The sequence below is a fragment of the Hordeum vulgare genome, chromosome 6H (genome assembly GCF_904849725.1).
Source record: "Hordeum vulgare subsp. vulgare chromosome 6H, MorexV3_pseudomolecules_assembly, whole genome shotgun sequence".
In the NCBI taxonomy this organism is placed as follows: domain Eukaryota; kingdom Viridiplantae; phylum Streptophyta; class Magnoliopsida; order Poales; family Poaceae; genus Hordeum; species Hordeum vulgare.
Window position 1 is genome coordinate 169,531,337 of NC_058523.1, and position 12,237 is coordinate 169,543,573.

General features: G+C 49.1%; 1 pseudogene; it reads left to right on the plus strand.

Annotated features, from left to right (window-relative positions):
* LOC123405265 overlaps positions 1 to 11,940 on the plus strand; it is a 72,149-nt pseudogene extending 60,209 nt beyond the window's left edge.
* The last annotated feature ends 297 nt before the right edge of the window (positions 11,941 to 12,237 follow it).

Below are 12,237 nucleotides of genomic sequence, written 5' to 3' on the forward strand. Positions count from 1 at the left end.
CGCTTGTAGACAGGGCCCTTCGAGGCCCCGCACACTCCTTCTCATGAGGATGGTTGAGGGATTTTCAACTCCTCTACATCGGCAGGTCCCAGTCCCACACATTTCCCTGTCGTCGTGAGGCGCCTCATGGGGTAAGGCCCTGACACCCCTGATACTGACCGAATGTGCGTGGACGACACCAGGGTGCCCAAGTGTCTTTGTGACCGGTAAGGCTCCTGAGGCGCGATGCTCAGGAGCCCCCCTTGACGTTCGATTGGCCCCCATTTCATCTTGTTGATTGCGGCCTTGGGAAGTCGTGGGCCTCCCCAGGTCCTGCAACGGGGCTACGCGTGTTGGAATTATGCCCTAGAGGCAATAATAAATATAGTTATTATTATAATTCCTGTATCAAGATAATAGTTTATTATCCATGCTATAATTGTATTGAATGAAGACTCATTTACATGTGTGGATACATAGACAAAACACCGTCCCTAGCATGCCTCTAGTTGGCTAGCCAGTTGATCAAATGATAGTCAGTGTCTTCTGATTATAAACAAGGTGTTGTTGCTTGATAACTGGATCACGTCATTGGGAGAATCACGTGATGGACTAGACCCAAACTAATAGACGTAGCATGTTGATCGTGTCATTTTGTTGCTACTGTTTTCTGCGTGTCAAGTATTTGTTCCTATGACCATGAGATCATATAACTCACTGACACCGGAGGAATGCTTTGTGTGTATCAAACGTCGCAATGTAACTGGGTGACTATAAAGATGCTCTACAGGTATCTCCGAAGGTGTTAGTTGAGTTAGTATGGATCAAGACTGGGATTTGTCACTCCGTATGACGGAGAGGTATCTCGGGGCCCACTCGGTAATACAACATCACACACAAGCCTTGCAAGCAATGTAACTTAGTGTAAGTTGCGGGATCTTGTATTATAGAACGAGTAAAGAGACTTGCCGGTAAACGAGATTGAAATAGGTATGCGGATACTGACGATCGAATCTCGGGCAAGTAACATACCGAAGGACAAAGGGAATGACATACGGGATTATACGAATCCTTGGCACTGAGGTTCAAACGATAAGATCTTCGTAGAATATGTAGGATCCAATATGGGCATCCAGGTCCCGCTATTGGATATTGACCGAGGAGTCTCTCGGGTCATGTCTGCATAGTTCTCGAACCCGCAGGGTCTGCACACTTAAGGTTCGACGTTGTTTTATGTGTATTTGAGTTATATGGTTGGTTACCGAATGTTGTTTGGAGTCCCGGATGAGATCACGGACGTCACGAGGGTTTCCGGAATGGTCCGGAAATGAAGATTGATATATAGGATGACCTCATTTGATTACCGGAAGGTTTTCGGAGTTACCGGGAATGTACCGGAAATGACGAATGGGTTCCGGGAGTTCACCGGGGGGGGGGGGGGGGGGGGCAACCCACCCCGGGGAAGCCCATAGGCATTGGGGGAGCCACACCAGCCCTTAGTGGGCTGGTGGGACAGCCCACAAGTGCCCAATGCGCCAAGAGAAGAAAAATCAAGAGGAAAGGAAAAAAAGGAAGGAGGTGGGAAGGAAGGGGGACTCCTCCCACCAAACCAAGTCCAACTCGGTTTGGGGGGGGGGGTCCTCCCCCCCTTTGGCTCGGCCGACTCCTTGGGGGTCCTTGGACCCCAAGGCAAGGCCCCCCTCCCTCCCACCTATATATACGGAGGTTTTAGGGCTGATTTGAGACGACTTTCTCACGGCTGCCCGACCACATACCTCCATAGTTTTTCCTCTAGATCGCGTTTCCGCGGAGCTCGGGCGGAGCCCTGCTGAGACAAGATCATCACCAACCTCCGGAGCGCCGTCACGCTGCCGGAGAACTCTTCTACCTCTCCGTCTCTCTTGCTGGATCAAGAAGGCCGAGATCATCGTCGAGCTGTACGTGTGCTGAACGCGGAGGTGCCGTCCGTTCGGTACTAGATCGTGGGACTGATCGCGGGGTTGTTCGCGGGGTGGATCGAGGGACGTGAGGACGTTCCACTACATCAACCGCGTTCTCTAACGCTTCTGCTGTACGATCTACAAGGGTACGTAGATCACTCATCCCCTCTCGTAGATGGACATCACCATGATAGGTCTTCGTGCGCGTAGGAAATTTTTTGTTTCCCATGCGACGTTCCCCAACAGTGGCATCATGAGCTAGGTTCATGCGTAGATGTCTTCTCGAGTAGAACACAAAAGTTTTTGTGGGCGGTGATGTGTGTTTTGCTGCCCTCCTTAGTCTTTTCTTGATTCCGCGGTATTGTTGGATTGAAGCGGCTTGGACCGACATTACTCGTACGCTTACGAGAGACTGGTTTCATCGTTACGAGTAACCCTCTTTGCTCAAAGATGACTGGCAAGTGACGGTTTCTCCAACTTTAGTTGAATCGGATTTGACCGAGGAGGTCCTTGGATGAGGTTAAATAGCAACTCATATATCTCCGTTGTGGTGTTTGCGTAAGTAAGATGCGATCCTACTAGATACCCTTGGTCACCACGTAAAACATGCAACAACAAAATTAGAGGACGTCTAACTTGTTTTTGCAGGGTATGATTGTGATGTGATATGGCCAACGATGTGATGTGATATATTGGATGTATGAGATGATCATGTTGTAATAGAAATATCGACTTGCACGTCGATGGTACGACAACCGGCAGGAGCCATAGGGTTGTCTTTATACTAACATATGTGCTTGCAGATGCGTTTACTATTTTGCTAGGATGTAGCTTTAGTAGTGATAGCATGAGTAGCACGACAACCCCGATGGCAACACGTTGATGGATGATCATGGTGTGGCGCCGGTGACAAGAAGATCGTGCCGGTGCTTTGGTGATGGAGATCAAGAAGCACGTGATGATGGCCATATCATGTCACTTATGAATTGCATGTGATGTTAATCCTTTTATGCACCTTATTTTGCTTAGAATGACGGTAGCATTATGAGGTGATCTCTCACTAAAATTTCAAGACGAAATTGTGTTCTCCCCGACTGTGCACCGTTGCTACAGTTCGTTATTTCGAGACACCACGTGATGATCGGGTGTGATAGACTCAACGTTCACATACAACGGGTGCAAAACAGTTGCGCACGCGGAACACTCGGGTTAAGCTTGACGAGCCTAGCATGTGCATACATGGCCTCGGAACACATGAGACCGAAAGGTCGATCATGAATCATATAGTTGATATGATTAGCATAGGGATGCTTACCACTGAAACTACTCTCGACTCACGTGATGATCGGACTTGGGATAGTGTAAGTGGATCATGAACCACTCAAATGACTAGAGAGATGTACTTTTTGAGTGGGAGTTTAGCATATAATTTGATTAAGTTGAACTCTAATTACCTTGAACATAGTCTAAGTCCACTTTGAATATATTTGTGTTGTAGATCATGGCTCACGCGAGTGTCATCCTGAATTTTAATACGTTCCTAGAGAAAGCTAAGTTGAAAGATGATGGAAGCAACTTTGTAGACTGGGCTCGTAATCTTAAGCTAATCTTACAAGCTGGGAAGAAGGATTATGTCCTTACTGCTACGCTAGGAGATGAACCACCCGCTACGGCTGATCAGGATGTTAAGAACGCTTGGTTAGCACGTAAGGAGGACTACTCAATAGTTCAATGTGCAGTCTTGTATGGCTTAGAACCGGGACTTCAACGTTGCTTTGAGTGTCATGGAGCATTTGAGATGTTCCAGGAGTTGAAGTTTATCTTTCAGAAGAACGCCCGGATCGAGAGGTATGAGACCTCCGATAAATTCTATGCTTGCAAGATGGAGGAAAACTCGTCTGTCAGTGAACATGTGCTCAAAATGTCTGGGTACTCAAGCCGTCTAGCTGAGCTGGGGATTGAACTCCCGCAAGAGGCTATCACTGACAGAATCCTTCAATCTCTGTCGCCAAGCAATAAAGGCTTTGTGTTGAACTACAACATGCAAGGGATGAACAAGTCTCCCGGCGAGTTGTTCGCGATGCTGAAAGTCGCAGAGTCTGAACTTCGTAAAGAGCATCAAGTGTTGATGGTGAGAAAGACCACTAGTTTCAAGAGAAAACGGCAAAGGCAAGAAGGGCAATTCGAAGAAGAGCGGCAAGCCTGTTGCCAATCCGCCGAAGAAACCCAAGGCTGGACCTAAGCCTGAAACAGAGTGCTTCTATTGCAAGGGTATGGGTCACTGGAAGCGCAATTGCCCCAAGTATCTGGCAGATAAGAAGGCGGGCAAAGAAAAATCAGGTATATTTGATATACATGTTATTGATGTGTACTTAACCAGCTCTCGTAGTAGTGCCTGGGTATTTGATACCGGTTCTGTTGCTCACATTTGCAACTCGAAACAGGAACTGCGGAATAGACGAAGCCTGGCGAAAGACGAAGTGACGATGCGCGTAGGAAATGGTTCCAAGGTTGATGCAATCGCCGTCGGCACAGTGTCACTTCAGCTACCATCGGGATTAGTGATGAACTTAAATCATTGTTACTTAGTGCCTGCGTTGAGCATGAACATTATATCTGGATCTTGTTTATTGCGAGACGGTTATTCTTTTAAGTCTGAGAATAATGGTTGTTCTATTTCTATGAGTAACATCTTTTATGGTCATGCACCGAATGTGAGAGTATTGTTCATATTGAATCTTGATAGCGATACGCATATACATAACATTGAGACCAAAAGAGTTAGAGTAAACAATGATAGCGCCATATTTTTGTGGCATTGCCGTTTAGGTCATATTGGTGTAAAGCGCATGAAGAAACTCCATGCTGATGGACTTTTGGAGTCACTTGACTTTGATTCACTTGACGCGTGCGAACCATGCCTCATGGGCAAGATGACTAAAACTCCGTTCTCCAGAACAATGGAGCGTGCAAGTGACTTGTTGGAAATCATACATACCGATGTGTGTGGTCCAATGAGCGTAGAGGCACGCGGCGGATATCGTTATTTTCTCACCTTCACTGACGATTTAAGTAGATATGGTTATGTCTACTTGATGAAGCACAAGGCTGAAACATTTGAAAAGTTCAAGCAATTTCAGAGTGAAGTGGAAAATCATCGTAACAAGAAGATCAAGTTCCTACGGTCTGATCGTGGGGGTGAATATCTGAGTTTCGAGTTTGGTGCTCACTTAAGACAATGTGGAATTGTTTCGCAGTTAACACCGCCTGGAACACCACAGCGTAATGGTGTGTCCGAACGTCGTAATCGTACTCTGTTAGAGATGGTGCGATCTATGATGTCTCTTACTGATTTGCCGTTATCATTTTGGGGTTATGCATTAGAAACAGCTGCATTCACTTTAAATAGGGCACCATCAAAATCCGTTGAGACGACACCATACGAACTGTGGTATGGCAAAAGGCCAAAGTTGTCGTTTCTTAAAGTTTGGGGATGTGATGCTTATGTCAAAAAGCTTCAGCCTGAAGAGCTGGAACCCAAAGCGGAAAAGTGCGTCTTCATAGGTTACCCAAAAGAGACAGTTGGGTACACCTTCTATCTCAAATCCGAGGGCAAAGTGTTTGTTGCTAAAAACGGAGCTTTTCTCAAGAAGGAGTTTCTATCGAGAGAATTGAGTGGGAGGAAGATAGAACTTGACGAGGTTGTCGAACCTCTCATCCCTCTGGATGGTGGCGCAGGGCAAGGGGAAGCCTCTGTCGTTGCGACGCCGATTGAGGAGGAAGTTAATGATGATGATCATGAAACTCCAGTTCAAGTTTCTGTTGAACCACGCAGGTCGACGAGATCACGCGCTGCTCCAGAGTGGTACGGTAATCCCGTCTTATCAATCATGTTGTTAGACAACAATGTACCTGCAAATTATGAAGAAGCAATGGTGGGCCCAGATTCCAACAAATGGCTAGAAGCCATGAAGTCCGAGATAGGATCCATGTATGAGAACAAAGTGTGGACTTTGGAGGTACTACCTGAGGGCCGCAAGGCTATTCAGAACAAATGGATCTTTAAGAGGAAGACAGACGCTGACGGTAATGTGACCATTTATAAAGCTCGACTTGTGGCAAAGGGTTTTTCACAAGTTCAAGGAATTGACTACGATGAGACATTCTCACCCGTAGCGATGCTTAATCTTGTCAGAATCATGTTAGCAATAGCTGCATTTTTCGATTATGAAATCTGGCAGATGGATGTCAAAACGGCGTTCCTTAACGGTTTCCTTAAGGAAGAGTTGTATATGATACAACCCGAAGGTTTTGTCGATCCTGAGAATGCTAACAAGGTGTGCAAGCTCCAGCGATCCATTTATGGACTGGTGCAAGCATCTCGGAGTTGGAACAAACGCTTTGATGAAGTGATCAAGGCATTCGGGTTTATACAAGTGGTTGGAGAATCCTGTATTTACAAGAAAGTGAGTGGGAGCTCTGTGGCGTTTCTAATATTATATGTGGATGACATATTGCTGATTGGAAACAACGTGGAGCTTTTGGAGAGCATAAAAGGTTACTTGAATAAAAGTTTCTCTATGAAGGACCTAGGAGAAGCTGCTTACATTCTAGGCATTAAGATCTATAGGGATAGATCAAAACGCCTGATAGGACTTTCACAAAGCACATACCTTGATAAAGTTTTGAAGAGGTTCAAAATGGAACAGTCCAAGAAAGGGTTCTTGCCAGTGTTACGAGGTACGAGATTGAGTAAGACTCAGTGCCCAGCAACTGATGAAGATAGAGAGCATATGCGCTCCGTCCCCTATGCTTCAGCCATAGGTTCTATCATGTATGCAATGCTGTGCACTAGACCGGATGTTAGCCTGGCCATAAGTATGGCAGGAAGGTTCCAGAGTAATCCAGGAGTGGATCACTGGACAGCGGTCAAGAATATCCTGAAGTACCTGAAAAGGACTAAGGAGATGTTTCTCGTGTATGGAGGTGACGAAGAGCTCGCCGTAAAAGGTTACGTCGATGCAAGCTTTGACACAGATCCGGACGACTCTAAGTCGCAAACCGGATACGTATTTATTCTTAATGGGGGTGCAGTAAGCTGGTGCAGTTCCAAGCAAAGCGTCGTAGCAGATTCTACATGTGAAGCGGAGTACATGGCTGCCTCGGAGGTGGCTAAGGAGGGTGTCTGGATGAAACAGTTCATGACGGATCCAATAACCTTGTTCTGTGACAACACTGGTGCCATTGCCTTAGCAAAGGAACCACGGTTTCACAAGAAGACCAGACACATCAAACGACGCTTCAACCTCATCCGCGACTACGTCGAGGGAGAGGACGTGAATATATGCAAAGTGCACACGGATCTGAATGTAGCAGACCCGCTGACTAAACCTCTTCCACGGCCAAAATATGATCAACACCAAAACTGTATGGGTGTTAGATGTATTACAATGTAATTCACATGGTGATGTGAGGGCTGGATTATTGACTCTAGTGCAAGTGGGAGACTGTTGGAATTATGCCGTAGAGGCAATAATAAATATAGTTATTATTATAATTCCTGTATCAAGATAATAGTTTATTATCCATGCTATAATTGTATTGAATGAAGACTCATTTACATGTGTGGATACATAGACAAAACACCGTCCCTAGCATGCCTCTAGTTGGCTAGCCAGTTGATCAAATAATAGTCAGTGTCTTCTGATTATAAACAAGGTGTTGTTGCTTGATAACTGGATCACGTCATTGGGAGAATCACGTGATGGACTAGACCCAAACTAATAGACGTAGCATGTTGATCGTGTCATTTTGTTGCTACTGTTTTCTGCGTGTCAAGTATTTGTTCCTATGACCATGAGCTCATATAACTCACTGACACCGGAGGAATGCTTTTTGTGTATCGAACGTCGCAACGTAACTGGGTGACTATAAAGATGCTCTACAGTTATCTCCGAAGGTGTTAGTTGAGTTAGTATGGATCAAGACTGGGATTTGTCACTCCGTATGACGGAGAGGTATCTCGGGGCCCACTCGGTAATACAACATCACACACAAGCCTTGCAAGCAATGTAACTTAGTGTAAGTTGCGGGATCTTGTATTATAGAACGAGTAAAGAGACTTGCCGGTAAACGAGATTGAAATAGGTATGCGGATACTGACGATCGAATCTCGGGCAAGTAACATACCGAAGGACAAAGGGAATGACATACGGGATTATACGAATCCTTGGCACTGAGGTTCAAACGATAAGATCTTCGTAGAATATGTAGGATCCAATATGGGCATCCAGGTCCCGCTATTGGATATTGACCGAGGAGTCTCTCGGGTCATGTCTGCATAGTTCTCGAACCCGCAGGGTCTGCACACTTAAGGTTCGACGTTGTTTTATGTGTATTTGAGTTATATGGTTGGTTACCGAATGTTTTTCGGAGTCCCGGATGAGATCACGGACGTCACGAGGGTTTCCAGAATGGTCCGGAAACGAAGATTGATATATAGGATGACCTCATTTGATTACCGGAAGGTTTTCGGAGTTACCGGGAATGTACCGGGAATGACGAATGGGTTCCGGGAGTTCACCGGGGGGGGGGGGGGGGGGCAACCCACCCCGGGGAAGCCCATAGGCATTGGGGGAGCCACACCAGCCCTTAGTGGGCTGGTGGGACAGCCCACAAGTGCCCAATGCGCCAAGAGAAGAAAAATCAAGAGGAAAGGAAAAAAAGGAAGGAGGTGGGAAGGAAGGGGGACTCCTCCCACCAAACCAAGTCCAACTCGGTTTGGGGGGGGGGTCCTCCCCCCCTTTGGCTCGGCCGACTCCTTGGGGGTCCTTGGACCCCAAGGCAAGGCCCCCCTCCCTCCCACCTATATATACGGAGGTTTTAGGGCTGATTTGAGACGACTTTCTCACGGCTGCCCGACCACATACCTCCATAGTTTTTCCTCTAGATCGCGTTTCCGCGGAGCTCGGGCGGAGCCCTGCTGAGACAAGATCATCACCAACCTCCGGAGCGCCGTCACGCTGCCGGAGAACTCTTCTACCTCTCCGTCTCTCTTGCTGGATCAAGAAGGCCGAGATCATCGTCGAGCTGTACGTGTGCTGAACGCGGAGGTGCCGTCCGTTCGGTACTAGATCGTGGGACTGATCACGGGATTGTTCGCGGGGCGGATCGAGGGACGTGAGGAAGTTCCACTACATCAACCGCGTTCTCTAATGCTTCTGCTGTACGATCTACAAGGGTACGTAGATCACTCATCCCCTCTCGTAGATGGACATCACCATGATAGGTCTTCGTGCGCGTAGGAAAATTTTTGTTTCCCATGCGATGTTCCCCAACAACGCGCACCGGCCAGAGCCCCCGAGCGTGGGGGGAGGGGGGGGGTAGATCGCTCAAAGATGCAAGAAAGGTAAGATGTCATGTCATCGAATGGATGAACAGAAGTTATGGAAGCATGAGTAAATGATATGATGGTCAATGGTATGTACTGAACACTTGAAGTTCCTGTGGTCAGCACACACTCCCTAGAGCAGTGAACCCAAAAAATTATCTCGTATAGCTTCTTCGCGTGTGAGGGATGCCTCGTGAGGCCCGGCCCTCGGCGCTCGCACCAACACCGTGGTTGCCGCGGGTGGCCCGTGCCACTTGTGTCTCGTTGCTCCATCTGACTTGTCCTCCAGAGGCTTGTGGTCCGGTTCTTCGCAGCTTCTCCGCGGGGGCGGTGGCTGGCGTCTTGCCCTGCGGCTTGGGGGCGCTTCGTGCCCGCGCCTCTTGGGCCCAGCGCTCCGCCAGCGGGGGCCCTAGGGTCCGGCTCGAGGGGCACCCCCAGAGCGTTCCTTACTCCCGAGGAGGACATGCACTTGGGGTGGATGCTTGAGGCTCTTCCTCGATGGGAGGGCCAGGCGATATTACATACTCCGATACGTAACGCTCGATGTAGGTGTTCGATCGACCTCCAAAGCCATTCAGCAGTGCGATGGTGGCGGTCCCTCTGAGCGCGGAGGGGGATCTCCCAGGTCGCGTTGCTCAAAGATTTTCTTGCGATGGGCCTCCGCACAAAGTTGCTTGTTCCGGTTGCCGTAGTTGGTTGGTCCCGGTATTGCCCGGTGCAGGCTCCCCCCTTGGCGCCCTGGCGTGTCTCCATTGTCGTAGTTCACCCGCGTCGACGCCTCCGCCGCCTGCTAGCTGTGCCTGACGGAACGCTCCCGCCTGGCCGCCCCGGGTTGTCGGGGGCCGACCTAGTATTGATGATGCGCATCGGTGTGCCCATCAAATGTCCTGCCTTCCTCCTCGCGCCCCTGGTGGTGGTTGGCATGTTGTGCCTCGAGGCCGGCCGCCGGAATCTTGAGGAGGAGGAGGGCGGCACGCGGCGCGTCTCTCTCGGCCCCGCCTAGCGCAGGAGGGGCCCCGTCGCTTGCAGCGCGGGGACCAACACGAGGTGCAGGCCCCCGACACCCGGCTCCTGCGGCCTTGAATAAGAGTGGGGTCGGATGTCCTTCTGAGCGATGGCGATCAGCTCTGTGATGTGGTCCTCCCAGGCGTTGAAGCCCCCCTACGTCGGCTGATAGCGGAGCATATCTATAGCCATCTGTAGCGTGTCGTACGCGCCGAGGTCCTCCAAGTTGATGCGACGCGTCGTGGACGCCGGGGGCGCCGCCCAACCGCCATGAGTCTGGGCGGCGCGGGTGGTTGTGACGGTGGAAGTGATGTTGACGATCTGGTACGAGCCGCCTGGTACCACAACGTCGGTACACATTGCGGCCGCCGTGGTATGACGGTCGGAAGCCAGCTCGACGAGGCTCGAAGAAGCTTGTCAGGTGGTGGCCATCGGAGCCGCATGGCTTAGGGAAGATGAAGCTTGGAGAAGACCTTGACACGCCCCCTACCTGGCGCGCCAAATGGTGAATTTCGGGCTCCACGAAACCCTAAAGATTCGAACTCAAAGGCGTGTACGAAGATCTCTCGCTGGCTCGCCTCACCTAACCTGCTACTCGCTGAGGATGGCAGATAACTCACTCGAGGTGAGGAAGACACAAAACACAACAGTTTACCCAGGTTCGGGCTGCTGAGAAGCGTGAAACCCTACTCCTGCTTTGGTGGATTGCCTCTCGTGGAGGTTTGTGGATGAACTAGTACAATGTTCGAGGGCCTCCAGAGGCTTGGTGTGGTGCCGGTGGGTGAATGAATAAATGGGATCCCACAACGACCAATTTTGAAGGGGAACAGGGGAACTTGCTCCCCTGCCCAAAGGTGGTCTTCGCCTGCAAAGTGGCCGTCAGCGCTGTAGGGACGGGTCCAGGGATGACGTTCGTCCTACTGGCAGCCGGCGGCGGCCTGGTTGCACCAAAAAGAAAACCTTTAGAAGATGCCTTGGGAACCTGCGTTCTTCCTTGCCCCCTATGCACTAAAGGGGAATTGCTCAGTCCTGGTGTCTACTGCTCGCCCGTCCTTCCTATGCGTCACCCTTGACTCCTGAGGCCGGGACTCGCCTCGGAATATCCGCCGCCCCATAGGGGTCCTGAGGAGGCCCCATTCCTCCTCGTGAGAATTGGCCCCCACGAGGGCCTTGCCTTGAGTGATGCCGGGCCCGTTGGTTTGCATGATGAAGTGGGCCAGCCCTGGGCCATAGGCAGGAAGGTTTGGGTACCCCCATTCCCAGAACGCCGACAGTTACTATTCATAACAATCATATTTATTCAATTAACATTGACAATTGAAAAAAATCGTTGATGGAAATGTAACATAGTTTTCCATGCACTTGCTTTTTGACTGAAGTAATGTGGCCACGTGTTCATTCGAGTATTCATCTCCTTTCAGCTTACAAAGTCTTGCTTCTTCATTTTCCGGATTTCACTGAGAAGGCCTCGCAGGCTATGAAGTAATATCTTTCTTACAAAGTGTTGTTCAGTTTGTAATAGGTAGTGGAGGTAACAAGTCCGACTTTACGTATGTGAAAAATGTGGTACATACCAACATTTGCGCTGAACAAGCTTTATGTTCAAATGTTGCTTCTGTTGCTTGAAAGGTATACTTCTAGTGATTTAAATGTTGCTTCTGTTCATAGCGTATTTACATTTGTGAGAAATCACTTTTGACTCCATAGGAAAGCCAATACTATTAAAAGGGGGTGAGGTATTAAAATGAACTGGTTGCCTAAGTGCTCAGAGATGGCCACCAAAAATACTCAGTCATTTCCCCACATATCCATTCTGTCCAACCCCTCATACATAAAATTGGTGCCACCAAGTTTCACAATTCGGCCCTACCGATTTTCATCTCACACAGAACCCTAGCCAAAGCCACCATATCGGTGCAACCG